Source organism: Pristis pectinata, chromosome 7, assembly GCF_009764475.1.
Source record: "Pristis pectinata isolate sPriPec2 chromosome 7, sPriPec2.1.pri, whole genome shotgun sequence".
Classification (NCBI taxonomy): domain Eukaryota; kingdom Metazoa; phylum Chordata; class Chondrichthyes; order Rhinopristiformes; family Pristidae; genus Pristis; species Pristis pectinata.
In genome coordinates, this window is record NC_067411.1 from 72,189,452 (window position 1) to 72,202,954 (window position 13,503).

A 13,503-nucleotide genomic window follows, 5' to 3' on the forward strand; every position below is an offset into this window, starting at 1 on the left:
TTCTCATCATACAATGTCTCCTACACATTCAATGATCCCTACACAAATGGGAACAGTTTCTCTTCATCCACTCTGTTCACATTTGTTTTAAACACAATGACAATTGCATAAGAGATTCCAGCTAACATTAGGAGTTGCATCCCCAGGTGTTTTGCAATTGTTGGCAGCTGGGGCAGGTTCCTCAATTCACAGTGAAATCAGGAGGACAGTCAGTTAAAATCAAATCCAGGAGTTAATGCTGCCCTGGCCTCAGGCTGACAAAGCCTCAGTGGCTTTTCACCTGTCTTTTGCTACTCCTTAATCCCAGCCCCATTCCAAACCTCCATTCCCGCCCCTCCCCCCACACCACCTCCACAACTGCATAATATATATCTTGGTTCTATATCATATAAAACACTATTATAAAAATGTGCCTATCGATGTATGTCAATTATATATTGCATGGTAGCATAGCGGGTAGTGTGACGCTATTACAGCGCCAGCGACCCAGGTTCAATTTCCACCGTTATCTGTAAGGAGTTTGTACGTTCTCCCCATGTCTGCGTGGGTTTCCTCCGGGTGTTCCGGTTTCCTCCCACATTCCAAAGACGTAGAGGTTAGGAATTGTGGGCATGCTATGTTGGCGCCGGAAGCGTGGCGACACTTGCGGGCTGCCCCCAGAACACTGTACGCAAAAAGATGCATTTCACTGTGTGTTTCGATGTACATGTGACTAATAAGGATATCTTATCTTATCAAATGATGAATTCAAGATGCTATAAAGAGAGCCAGACCGAAACAAACTCATGTGCAATCAGAATATTCTGCACGTGCAAAACTAAGGGACAATCATACAGTAGAAAATCAATTTCTAAATGCCACTTACGTGACATCTTCTTGTGACCTGCCAATTCAAAAATATTTTTGTAAACATTTTTAACCACAACCACCGCAGTCATGGTTCAACTAGATCAGTCATATCAAGCCCAAGATAACATAGCACAGAACAGAGGTTTGGTATGATTGGTTCTCCTTGACTTCTCCACTATCTACAACGTTGTAGTTTGGAATGCAATCAAGAGTAACTTCTCACACGAAGAGGTGTTGCTATAAAACCACTTGAGAAACTGAACACAATTCAGGATAGAATGATTTATTTAAAGGGTTACAATGAATCTCCGGTAGCAACAGCAGGCTGTGTACATGTTATAATGCACTGACTCGTCAAGCTTACATCAATAGCACTTTCCAATCCTGCAATCAAATAAGAATGAAAATTAAGCTCAGCAATGTGAAAAAGGGACACTATTATTTCCAACCTGAAACATTAGGTCTGTTTCTCTACCCACAGATGCGGTTTGACTTGGTATTTCTAGGATTTTCTGTTTTAATTTCAGATTTCCAGCATCTGCAGATTTTTATTTGATTTTTCCTTTAAATATATCTGAAATGTTGCGAGCTCATATGCCTCCCTTGCAAGTTTGAAAGTGAGTTTAATAAATCTGGAAATTTGTCAGCCTGCAGCAGAAAAAATACGGGCAATCTAATTGTCCTAACATTCCAGTTGGTAATACTTTGTGTTGAAAATGGAAGTCAAAATACATGCTTCGGAGAGCTATTAATGTGATATTGAAACATTTTTGGTACATTGGTTCACACACTCCGGCAAAATTTTCCAAAACAGCACTTTCATAAACTCAGAGCAACTCTCAATGCTGTATACAAAGTATGTACAATTTGATCTAAATTTTTAGATCTGGTGTTCTCGTTTGCAGTTTCAGACTCATAGCTTATGGCATTAGTATTATTTTAGTGACATTATCAACGAAATCACTAGCTTACCTGAAGCCAAGAACGCTGCGGAGCAGGGGGGCGGCCTGGGATTTATTCCGTTGTTTGATTGGAGGAGGTGTGGGGCGTCAGCTGTCAATCAGAGCCCGGCGGGAAACTCGAGCGGTTTCCGGGAGCAGTCGGGAAGTGGCGACCGGCTCGCAGGTCAGTGACATTAACGATTCAGTTTAGAAATGATAAACGTTGCTAAAAGCATCTGATTGCAAGCAAAGTCATCTTATCTTGCTTCTGAAATTATGTACGAGGGCTGCGAGCTTAACCCCTTGTGCTTTCAGCCTCTGCTCATTGCGCACGATCAGATTCTTTTCAACTTGAGTGTTTCTGAAGGACATTGCAATAAAGTTAGAAGTCATGGCAGGGATTTGTAAGCAATTACAAGGTTTTCTTGTATAACAGTAACTTCCATTCATGCAGCGTGACTGACGTTACGAAAAACGGTCCTAGTTGCTTCACAGGCAATCAAAAAAAAATGGCTTCCAGCAGCCTAAGGGGACATTGGAACAGACAATCAAGAACTTGATCAAACAGGTAGGTTTTGAAAAATATCTTGAAGAGGAAAGGAGAGACAGAAAGGTGGAGAAGTTTGTAGGCTTCCACTCAAGTCGAGAATGTCACAAATGGGTTGGGTGGGTAGCTTGGGAGGCTACTATTGCTGTTTGCTTTGGTCTTCCTGGATGCTCCCAGTGAATGGACTCAGGTTCCCAATGCCATTCCTAATGCTCCATCTCCACTTTGAGTGGTCACGGGCCAGGGATTTGGTGCAGATGTTGAACTTTTCAAAGAAGCTTTGAGAGCATCCTTGAATCATTACCTTTGTTGTCTTACTGTGACAGAGCCAGTCAAAGTCGAGTTTATTGTCATATGCACAAGTACATGTATACACAGGTGCAATGAAAAACTTACTTGCAGCAACATCACAGGCACATAGCATCAGATACACAATGTTCACAAGAAAAACATAAACATAAGTTACACAAAAATTATTACAAGAAAGAACACAATTAGAACAAAAGAAACAAAGTCCTTTGTAGTGCAAAGTGGTCTAGTGTTGCTATACTGAGCTAGTGATTAGTGTTGTGCAGGTTGGTTCAAGATGGTTGAAAGGAAGTAGTTGTCCTTGAACCTGGTGGTGTGGGACTTAAGGCTTCTGTACCTCCTACCCGCCAGCAGCTGCGAGAGGATGTTATGGCCTGGATGGTGGGGATCTTTGATTATAAATATTGCCTTCTTGATGTTACCTTCATGTAGATACTATGGATGGTGGGGAGGGATGTGCCGGTGATGTATTGTGCTGAGTCCAATACTTTCTGCAGCTTCTTACATTCCTGCGCATTTGAATTGCCATACTAGACCATGATGCAACTAGTCAGGATACTTTCAACAGTACATCTGTAGAAGTTTGTTAGAGTGTTCAGTGACATGCCGGACCTCCTTAATCTTCTAAGAAAGTAAAAATGCTGGAGTGCCTTCCTTGTGATTGCATATGTGTGCTGGGCCCAGGAGAGGTCATCTGATATGGTAATGCCCAGGAATTTAAAGTTGCTGACCCTCTTCACCGCCGATCCACTGATGTAGACTGGCGTATGTTCACCCTCCTTCCCCTTCCTGAAGTCAACAATCAATTCTTTAGTTTTACTGACGTTGAACGAGAGGTTGTTGTCGCACCACTCAGCCAGGTGTCCTATCTCACTCCTGTATGCTGACTCATCACCACAGTGGTGTTGGCAATATGATGTCAGGTATGTGAGTGGACTGACTGTAATTAGTGCTTCAGTGCTGGGGATACTGATATTGGTTCACTTATCCTGCCATTGGAGGATTTTACATAGTAAACATTGGTGAGAACTCTCCTGTGCTTTAAGGTGTAATCTGTAGGTAGTCCATGTTCTGAAGGATCCAGGAGGTCAGGGATCACTGCTGCCCAATAGACTATGAGCTTTGGGCCAGATTTGAGGTCTTTTCCTCAGATGGCCAAAAGCTGAGCTGGTGCATTGAAGTCAATAGTGAATTTCATCACCAATGACTTCCTCCATTGAGGGTTCCTGAGTTGTGGAATGTGGTCATATTTTCCAGGGTCTTGTCATGGACCTTTACCCTTGAGGGCACTGTTGTGCAGTGGAGGCAGGTTGGTAAATGACCTTTGTTTTATGAATGTCAAGGGTAAAACAATTTTCTTGAATGCTTTAGTGTTCAAGTTGAAGGTGGGTTGACTTTGGTTCTGGAGAGGAAGCTTGTTGGAGGTGAGGTGCAGCATTTCAGCAAGAAAGGTTGTTGGGATGATATTGCAGCTTTCAATGACTTAATCTGCACCAAGATTGGGTCTTTTGTGGACCTCTTTGTTAAGATCATGGTTTATATTCCAGGAGCAGCTGTTCAGCCAATGGGAAGAGGCAGTAAAGATGCTGACTTTCCCTGTTTTTAATGCCGTTGGATTTGTCTGCTTTCTTGAAGATGGTGATGATTACAAGCTTCTAAAGTCTCCAGGCATTTCTCTTCAAAGAGGGTGGTGGTTGGAGTTGAGGTTGTGAATTTGTGATGGAATTTTTCAGTTGGCATGTCGTCTTTTTAAGTCTAGACCAGGATATATTGATGCAAGATTGAGTTAAGGACAGAGTCGTGGTTGAAGGATCCTTTAAAGTGCTAATTCCAGCAGCTACTTTCTGCCCCTTATCCTTGATATGTTTGCTTCCTTCCTTGTGAGTTTGCTTCCATTCTTGGCTCTTAGTGGGATGAGCCCTTGGGTGTTTTGATTTTGATGCTGAATAAGAGAGTTGAATGGAGATAACAAGAGACTGCAGATGCTGGAATCTGGAGCAAAAAGAATTGCTGGAGGAACTCAGTGGGTCAAGTGGTATCTGTGGGAGAAAAGGAATTGTCAACGTTTTGGAGTGAGACTCTGCATCAGAACTGAGGGTGGAAAGCAAAGATAGCTGGAATAAAGAGGGGAGAGAGAGGGGTGAGACAGGCTGGTAGGTGATAGGTGGACTGAGGAGGGGTGAAGGATGATGGGCAGAAGGACGGGGGGGGGTTGGAGTTGGGAGACAGAGGTAGGTGGGTGATAGCTGACAAGGAAAGTAAAAGGCAGATGGAGCCAAGTGGAGGGAGGGGAGGGTGAAGGTGGAGTTAGGGTGATAATTGGGAAACAAAGCCTATGTGCTGGAATCTGATAAGTAAGTGAGGATGGTGATGGAAACCATTATAGGAAAGATGAAGGGCAGATGGAATTAGATGGGGGCGGGGATACAGTAAATGAGGTATGTGGATAGTAGGTGAATGGGACCAAGATCACAAGACAAGGGAGCAGAAGTAGGCCATTCGGCCCATCGAGTCTGCTCCAAAGAAAAGGGAAAAAAGGAATGAGAAATGGGGGGGGGGGGAATGAAAAAAAACTATTCTAACCCCAATTTCCGGCCTTATCCCCATATCCCTTGATACCTTGACTAATTAGATATCTATCTATCTCCTCCTTAAACGCCTCCAGTGATCTAGCCTCCACTGCTGTACGTGGCAAGGAATTCCATAAATTCACTACCCTCTGGCTAAAGAAATTTCTCCTCATCTCCATTTTAAACCTGTACCCTCTAATTCTAAGATTGTGCCCTCTTCTCCTGGACTCACCCACCAAGGGAAAGAGCTTGGCCACATCTACTCTGTCCAGTCCTTCCAACATTTTAAATGTTTCTATGAGGTCCCCTCTCATTCTTCTGTACTCCAGTGAGTACAGTCCAAGAGCTGACAAACGCTCATCATATTTAAGCCCTTTCATTCCTGGAATTATCCTCGTAAATCTCCTCTGAACCCTCTCCAACATCAGCACATCCTTCCTAAGATATGAGGCCCAAAACTGTACACAGTATTCCTAATGAGGCCTCACCAGTGCTCCATAGAGCCTCATGAACACTTTCTTACTTTTATACACTATACCTCTCAAAATGAATGCCAACATGCCAGCTTTCTTTACCACTGATCTGACCTGGTGGTTAACCTTTAGGGTATCCTGCACGAGTACCCCCAAGTCCCTTTGTACTTCTGTACTTTGAATTTTCTCCCCTTCTAGATAATAATCTGCCCGTTTATTTCTGTTTCCAAAGTGTACAACTGCACATTTCTCAACATTGAATCTCATCTGCCATTTCCTTGCCCATTCTCCTAAACTATCTAGGTCTCTCTGCAACCTACCTGTCTCCTCAATACTCCCTACTCCTCCACCTATCTTGGTGTCATCCACAAACTTAGCCACAAAACCATTTACTCCATCATCCAAATAGTTAATGTACAAGGTAAAAAGAAGCGGCCCCAACACCGACCCCTGCAGAACACCACTAGTAACTGGTAGACAACCAGAACAGGATCCTTTTATTCCCACCCTTTGCTTTCTGCCAACCAGCCACTGCTCCACCCAATCTGTTATCCTACCTGTAATTCCATGACCACTCATCTTATTAATCAGTCTCTTGTGCGGCACCTTGTCGAAGGCCTTTTGAAAGTCTAAATACACAACATCTACCGCCTCTCCCTTATCCACCCTACCTGAGATTTCTTCAAAAAACTCCAATAGGTTGGTGAGGCAGGATCTTCCCTTCACAAAACCATGTTGGTTTGGACCTATCTTGCCTTGCACCTCTAGGTATTCCATAACCACATCCTTGAGGATCAATTCTAATAACTTTCCAACCACCGATGTCAGACTAATAGGTCTGTAGTTTCCTTTATGCTGCCTCCCACCTTTCTTATACAGCGGAACTACATTTGTGACCCTCCAGTCCTCCGGAACCATGCCGGAGTCTATCAATTCCTGGAAGAGTATTACCAATGCCTCCACTATTTCAAAAGCCGCCATCTTCAGAACCCGGGGATGCACCTCATCCAGTCCGGGAGACTTATCAGTCTTTAGTCCATTTAGTTTTCCTAGCACCTTCTCTCTAGTAATCTTATCTGAACTCAGTTCCATCCCTTGAGACCCCTGACTGACCGGTATATTGCTGATGTCCTCCATAGTGAAGACCGATGCAAAATACTCAGTTAGTTCCTCTGCCATCTCTTTATTATCCATTATAATCTCTCCCGCACTGTTATCGATTGGTCCTATATCAACCCGTGTCTCTCTTTTACTCCTTATATATTTAAAAAAACTCTTAGTATCCTTTCTAATGTTATCTGCCAACTTCCTTTCATAATTCATCTTTTCTTTCCTAATGACCTTCTTAGTTTCTTTCTGCAGGTTTTTAAAAGTTTCCCAGTCTTCTGTTTTCCCACTAATTTTTGCTTCCTTGTATGCCCTCCCTTTTGCTTTTATTTTAGCCTTCACCTCTCTCGTTATCCACATTTGTGCCTTTTTTCCATTCAAAGCCTTTTTTCTTGGAATATATCTATCCTGCATTTTCCTTATTTCTTGTAGAAATTCAATCCATTTCTGCTCTGCCATCCCTCCAGCTAGCTTACTCTTCCAATCAATTTGGGCAAGCTCCTCTCTCATGCCACTGTAATTTCCTTTGTTCCACTGAAATATTGATACACCAGTTATCAGTTTCTCCTTCTCAAATTTGAAACTGAACTCAATCATATTGTGATCACTAGTTCCTAATGGTTCCTTTACCTTTAGTTCCCTAATCACCTCCGGTTTGTTACACAGCACCCAATCCAAAACAGCCAATCCCCTGGTGGGCTCATCAACAAGTTGCTCCAAAAAGCCGTCCCATAGACATTCCACAAACTCACTCTCCTGAGATCTACTGCCTTGCTGGATTTCCCAGTCCACCTTCATGTTAAAATCCCCCATAATTATCTTAACGTTGTCAGTCTGGCACGCTTTTTCTATTTCTAACTGCAACTTATAGTCCACTTCCTGACTGCTATTAGGGAGCCTATATATAACTGCTACTATTGTCCTTTTACCCTTGCTATTTCTTAGGATTCCACCTCTTCTGACCCAATGTCCTTCCTTTCTATTGATTTTATATCATTACTAACCATCATGGCCACACCACCCCCTCTGCCTACCTGCCTATCCTTCCTATACACTGTGTACCCCGGGACATTGAGTTCCCAATCACATCCGTCATAAAGCCATGACTTGGTGATTGCCACAATGTCGTATTTATTAATCTGTAGTTGTGCTACTAGGTCATCTGCTTTATTCCTAATGCTACATGCATTCAAATATAGTACATTTAGTCCAGTATCTGCTATTGATTTTGTTATACTTCTGGAGGGGGAGAGGGATGAAAATGGGTGCTGAGGGGCTAGAGGGAAGGTACAGGAAAGAAAGCAAAAAATGGGAGGACCAGGGGTGGATCAGAAGGATAGAGAGAATGGGAAACACAGGGTAAGGGTTATCTGAAATTGGAAAATTCAATGTTCATACCATTGGGTTGTAAATTACCCAAGCAGAATGTGAGGCATTGTTCTAGTTTGCATTATGCCTCACCTTGGCAGTGGAGAAGGCCAAGGATGGCCAGGCCGGTGTGGGAATGGGAAGGAGAGTTAAAATGGCATGCAACTGGGAGTTCAGGATGACCATTGCAGACAGAGTGTAGATGCTCTGCAAACCAGTCGCCTAGTCTTACACTTGGTCTCATCGACGTAGTGGGGGCCATGTCGGGATCATCAAATGCAGTTGATGAGATTGCAGAAAATGCACGTTCAGGCAGCATCTGTGGGAAGAGAAACAGTTAATGTTTCAGGTTGAAGACCGTTCATCAGAACAGATGCTGCCTGTCCTGCTGAGTTTTTTTCAGTATTTTCTGTTTTTATTGTATTCTTTCCAACCATGACCGTGAAGTCACTCAGGAGAATCATTTTGCTTCCCTCTAGTACCCAGGCCAGAGTTTTTCCAAGGTTGAAGCAGAAGTCCTTCTTGGCCTCATCCACACCTTCCAGGGTTGAGTAAGTTGTTTCTGCATTCAGGCCTGAGGGTCCTGAAGTATTCACTTAGCCCAAGGGGGAGTTACTTAAACACCAGACTAATTCTTTCTTGATGGTAAAAGCCACCGCATGAAGACAGCATTCCTTTTCTAGTTTGCCCTTCCAGGAGGATCTTATCCAGTGCCTTATTCTTTGAGCTGGTCATGTCCTGTTTGTTGAGATTTACTAAAGGCGCTGAGGTCATTGGCAAAGTGTCTTGAGATCCCAGTCTATGACAGTGGAGTGCCGCTCCGGTCCATCCATGAAGCTCTTGACATCCCATTTAATGAACAAATCCATGCGAGTATAAAAATGAATATCTGATTGATATCCTCACCTCCTGCCATTATCAAAGAATTTCATTTCCTCATGTTATTTGTGTTGTATTTGTATGAAATTTGAACATTTTTGGTGTTGGCAATATTTTAAAAAAGCATTAGACAGGAAGACATACAAATAGTTTTTTGATAAAATAAAGGCTTGCAGGAGACACAAGAGACTGCAGATGTTGGAATCTGGAGCAACACACCAAAAGCTGGAGGAACTCAGCAGGTCAGGCAGCATCTATGGAGGGAAATGGATAATTGATGTATCAGTTCAAGACCCTTCATCCAGACTGAATAATATAGCCGCATGGATACAATGTTGTTTGAAATGTAGAAAATAGTAGGAATAAATGCATTACTGTTACTTATGGGTTTTCACAGGGATCAGGATCTCAGTTACTTGCCAATAATGTTGAATAGATGAAAGGACAGTATGTAGCTATACAAGTTGTTGATAATACAAAACAAGGTGGGGAAGTGACCAGTGAGGAGGACAAAAAAGTTTGCAAAGGAATATATTTAGGTTAAGTGAGTGGACAGGAAAGTGGAAGTATAATGTGGGGAACTGGGAAATTATTGATTTTGGTAGAATAACAAAACAACACTTTTTTAAACTGAAAAATTAATAAACAAGTGCATATGAAAGGATCTTGGTGTGCTGGCACACAAAGTGCAGTCAAAATGGGCAATTAAGAAGAATGGTATATTGTCCTTGACCACAAAGAGACTCTGGACTATGAGAACATGCAAGTCTTGCTGCACCTGTACTGGGCTTTCGGGTAAGCTTATAACTAGCATATTTGCCGTTTTACTGTGCCCCAAATTCATTTACTTCTGCATCAGTTTTATATTTTTCTATGTTTTTCATGCCATTATTTGATCTGTCTCTGAGAAAGAATTCAGAATGTCAAATTGAGGAGAAGTTTGTACTGTTGACTTGTTTACATTAGCGTTTTTGACACAGGACTATGTCGCTCTTTGGCTGGGAAAATTTTTATCTGATCAGTCTGGAATGGGCTTGAAGCCAAGTCCCAAAAATTACAGGTCAATTTGACTGTGCCTTCCAGTTCCCAAACAGGAAGATATTTATGAAGTTAAATGTGGCATAACGTTTCTCTTTTCATATAGTCATGCAGCAAGGAAACAGGCCCTTCAGCCCAACTGGTCCATGCCGACCAAGATTCCCATTTGCCAGCGTTTGGCCTGTATCCCTCTAAATCTTTCCAATCCATGTAGCTGTCCAAGTGTCTTTTAAATGTTGTTAATGTACCTCCCTCAACCACTTCCTCTGGCAGCTCGTTCCATTTACAGACCATTCTCTGGGTGGAAAAAGTTGCCCCTCGGGTTCCTACTAAATCTCTCCCCTCTCACCTATGCCCTCCAGTTCTTGATTCCCCAACCTTGGGAAAAAGATTGTGCGCATTCACCCTTCCTATGCCTCTCATAATTTTATACACCTCTATAAGGTCATCTCTCATTGTCCTACGCTCCAGTGAATAAAGTCCCAACCTGCTCAACCTCTCTCCCTCGAGTTCCGGCAACATCCTCGTAAATCTCCTCTGCACTCTTTCCAGCTTAATGGCATCTTTCCTACAGCAGGGTGACTAAAACTGAACACAATATTCCAAATGCGGCATCACCAATGTCTCGTACAACGACAACATAACATCCCAACGTCCTATGCTCAATGCCCTGACTGATGAAGGCCAGCTTGCCAAAAGCCTTCTTCACCACCCTGTCTACCTGTGATGCCACTTTCAGGGAACCATGTACTTACACTCCTAGGTCCCTCTGTTCTACAATACTCCTCAGGGCCCTACTGTTCACTGTGAAAGTCCTACCCCTCCCAAAATACAATACCTCACACTTAACCAACTTAAATTCCATTTGCTAGTCTTCGGCCCACTGACCCAGCTGATCAAGATCCCTCTGTGATTCCTGAAAACCATCTTCACTGTCAATGACACCACATATTTCAGAGTCATCTGCAAATTGATAGTGCGTCCACTATCTCCACAGTCACCTCTATCAAAACCCTGGGAAGCAGGTCATTGGGTCATGGGGATTTCTTATGAGTCCTGCTAGATTACTCTTGCATTCTGATCCCTGGTTCCTTATTTCGGTTTGCAGAATCCTTTGCAGAATTCTGCAAGATCCCAATCCACAGCCCTACTGCTTTTATTTTTGGAACATTATAAGTCTTTGCCTTTGACCCAATTTATTTTTTTCTTAATTTCTTTGTCTGTCACAAGAAGACCACCTTTCCCACTGGGATTTTCTGCCTGAAAATAATAAATGTTTATTGTATGCTATGTTTTAATTCATTAAAAGTTAGCCATTACTTGTTTCCTTTAAACCCCTGGATTCGGGGGCACAGGGTCTGATTGGTTACTTCTGGGTGGGTTTGAACTACAATTCAGATCCTACATTGCACTAACTTTACAAGAAGCAGGAATGGCATTCTGTATACCATTGATGATGAACTCATTTACTGGGTTTGTGTTAAAGGAATCTGGTCAGGCACCCCTCTGACTTGTTTATTAAATGATGGGCCAATTCTTCCTGGCTGTGGCAGTCAATTCCTAAGGGAATGCTATGGATTCATAGAGAGATACAGCACAGGAACAGTCCCTTTGGCCCACTGAGTCTGCCCTCACACTGATTTGCAGTGATCCTACATTAATACCATTTTTATTCTCCCCACATTCTCATCAACTCTTCCCAGATTCCACCACTCACCTGCACACTAGTGACAATTTACAGTTGCCAATTAACCTACCAACCTGCATGTCTTTGGTATGTGAGAGGAAACCCACGCAGAGCATATGCTAACTCCACCCAGACAGCACCCGATTTAGTCAGGATTTAATCCAGGTCTCTGGCACTGTGAGGCAGTGGCTCTACTAGCTGTGCCTCTGTGCTTCCTCAATTTTATTTGTTCCAATGGAAGTAAGTCGCGGACTTGTGTAGACATGTTGTAAGTTCAAGTCTTGCTGATTGACAGATGGTGCCATGTCTGTCACCATGCTTTGTTGCTGGACTTCAAGGACTGTACTTCAGTGATAAAGAATGGTCTTGCTAAGATTCCCCGACAATACGTCAGGTTATTGCATCTGCTCCTATAGTAGATCGGGCTTGTCCTGCGATCAAAGATCCCATTCATTTCAATGGGGATTCTTGGCCTTGGAATAGGGAGCAATGTGCAAGATGAGTAATTTTTTTGTAAATTAGTTTTACCTTAGTTTAATGTTTGTAATTCTGTTTCTGTGTGTTTTTTTTTCTTAGTTTATTTTTTAAGCTTTAAATTTAATTATTTATATCAATTTTCATAGTTTTTAAATGTCCCTGAATATCAGTAACATTTAAAAAATATTCAGATAAATTACAGGCTTTGACAGCAGTCACACTGACTATGCCACAAAGGTCAGTAATGTTTTCAGAGAAGAAATCTACTGCTCTGACCATTCTAACCTATATCTTGACTGCAGGCCCACATGTATGACCAATGCTTTGCTGCCTCTGAGCTTATCTAGCAACTCCCACAGTTGTGCTAAATTGATAAAAACAGTGCACTAAGAATAAAACAGGGGTCACCCCAGGCCAGTCTCTTTGCTATTCATGTATTGCCCATTTCCAGTCTTCACTAAGGTGGTGGCAGTGTGCCACCTTCATGAGTCACTGCAGGAGGGATATTTAAGTGGAACTAAGATGTTGATCAAGTAGATCTGTAGCAGCTATACTTATCCACTCAGGTGAATAGTATTCCATTACACACCTGACGTGCCCATATAGCTGGTGGACTAGCTTTTGGACAGGAAAGGGAAGGCTATTGCAGTAGAATAATCATCTGTTGTAGTAGTTGCAGCATTTCTGTTATCTGTCTAGCTGAGTGCTGAATAAATGCTGACCTCTGGAATGGGGATGCACTTATTGTTGGGCAATACAGTGGCGCAGTTAGTAGACCTGCTTCCTTGCAGCTGCAACTACCTGGGTTCAATTCTGACCTCCAGTTCTGCCTGCGACTGCATGGATTTCCCCCCGGATACTCTGGTTTCCTTCAACACTCTAAAGACATGCAGGTTAGTAAGTTAACTGACTGCTGTAAATTGCTCCAAGCATGTGGGTGAGTAGTAGAACAGGGGGGAGTTGATGGGATGGCGGGGAGAATAGGTTACGGGGAAAATTATGGAGAGAATGTAATTGCGCTGTGAGCTGGCTTAGACTTGGTGGGCCAAAGTGGCCTCCTATAGTATATTGTAAGGAAATATGGAAATATTGGAGATGTTCATTGCTTGTATTTGTGACATAAAATTATTCTGCTATGTGTCACTCTAAACATAGAACACTACAGCACAGTACAGGCCCTTTGGCCCACAATGTTGTGCCCACATTTTATCCTGCTTTAAGATCTATCTGACCCTTCCCTCCCACATAGCCCCCTATT

The 13,503-nt window shown here is 42.7% G+C and overlaps 1 protein-coding gene across 3 annotated transcripts in view; it reads left to right on the forward strand.

Moving 5' to 3' along the window:
• The first annotated feature begins 1,892 nt into the window (after positions 1 to 1,892).
• fancc (FA complementation group C) overlaps positions 1,893 to 13,503 on the forward strand; it is a 147,943-nt gene continuing 136,332 nt past the window's right edge. Inside the window, exons 1-2 of one of the 3 annotated variants that reach the window (XM_052020041.1) lie at positions 1,946 to 1,974; positions 8,644 to 8,715. The gene's annotated coding sequence lies outside the window, so the exon portion shown is untranslated. Of the gene's footprint in view, positions 1,975 to 2,244; positions 2,359 to 8,643; positions 8,716 to 13,503 lie in introns of all 3 variants that reach the window. The other 2 variants (XM_052020042.1, XM_052020040.1) reach the window with 2 other exon arrangements.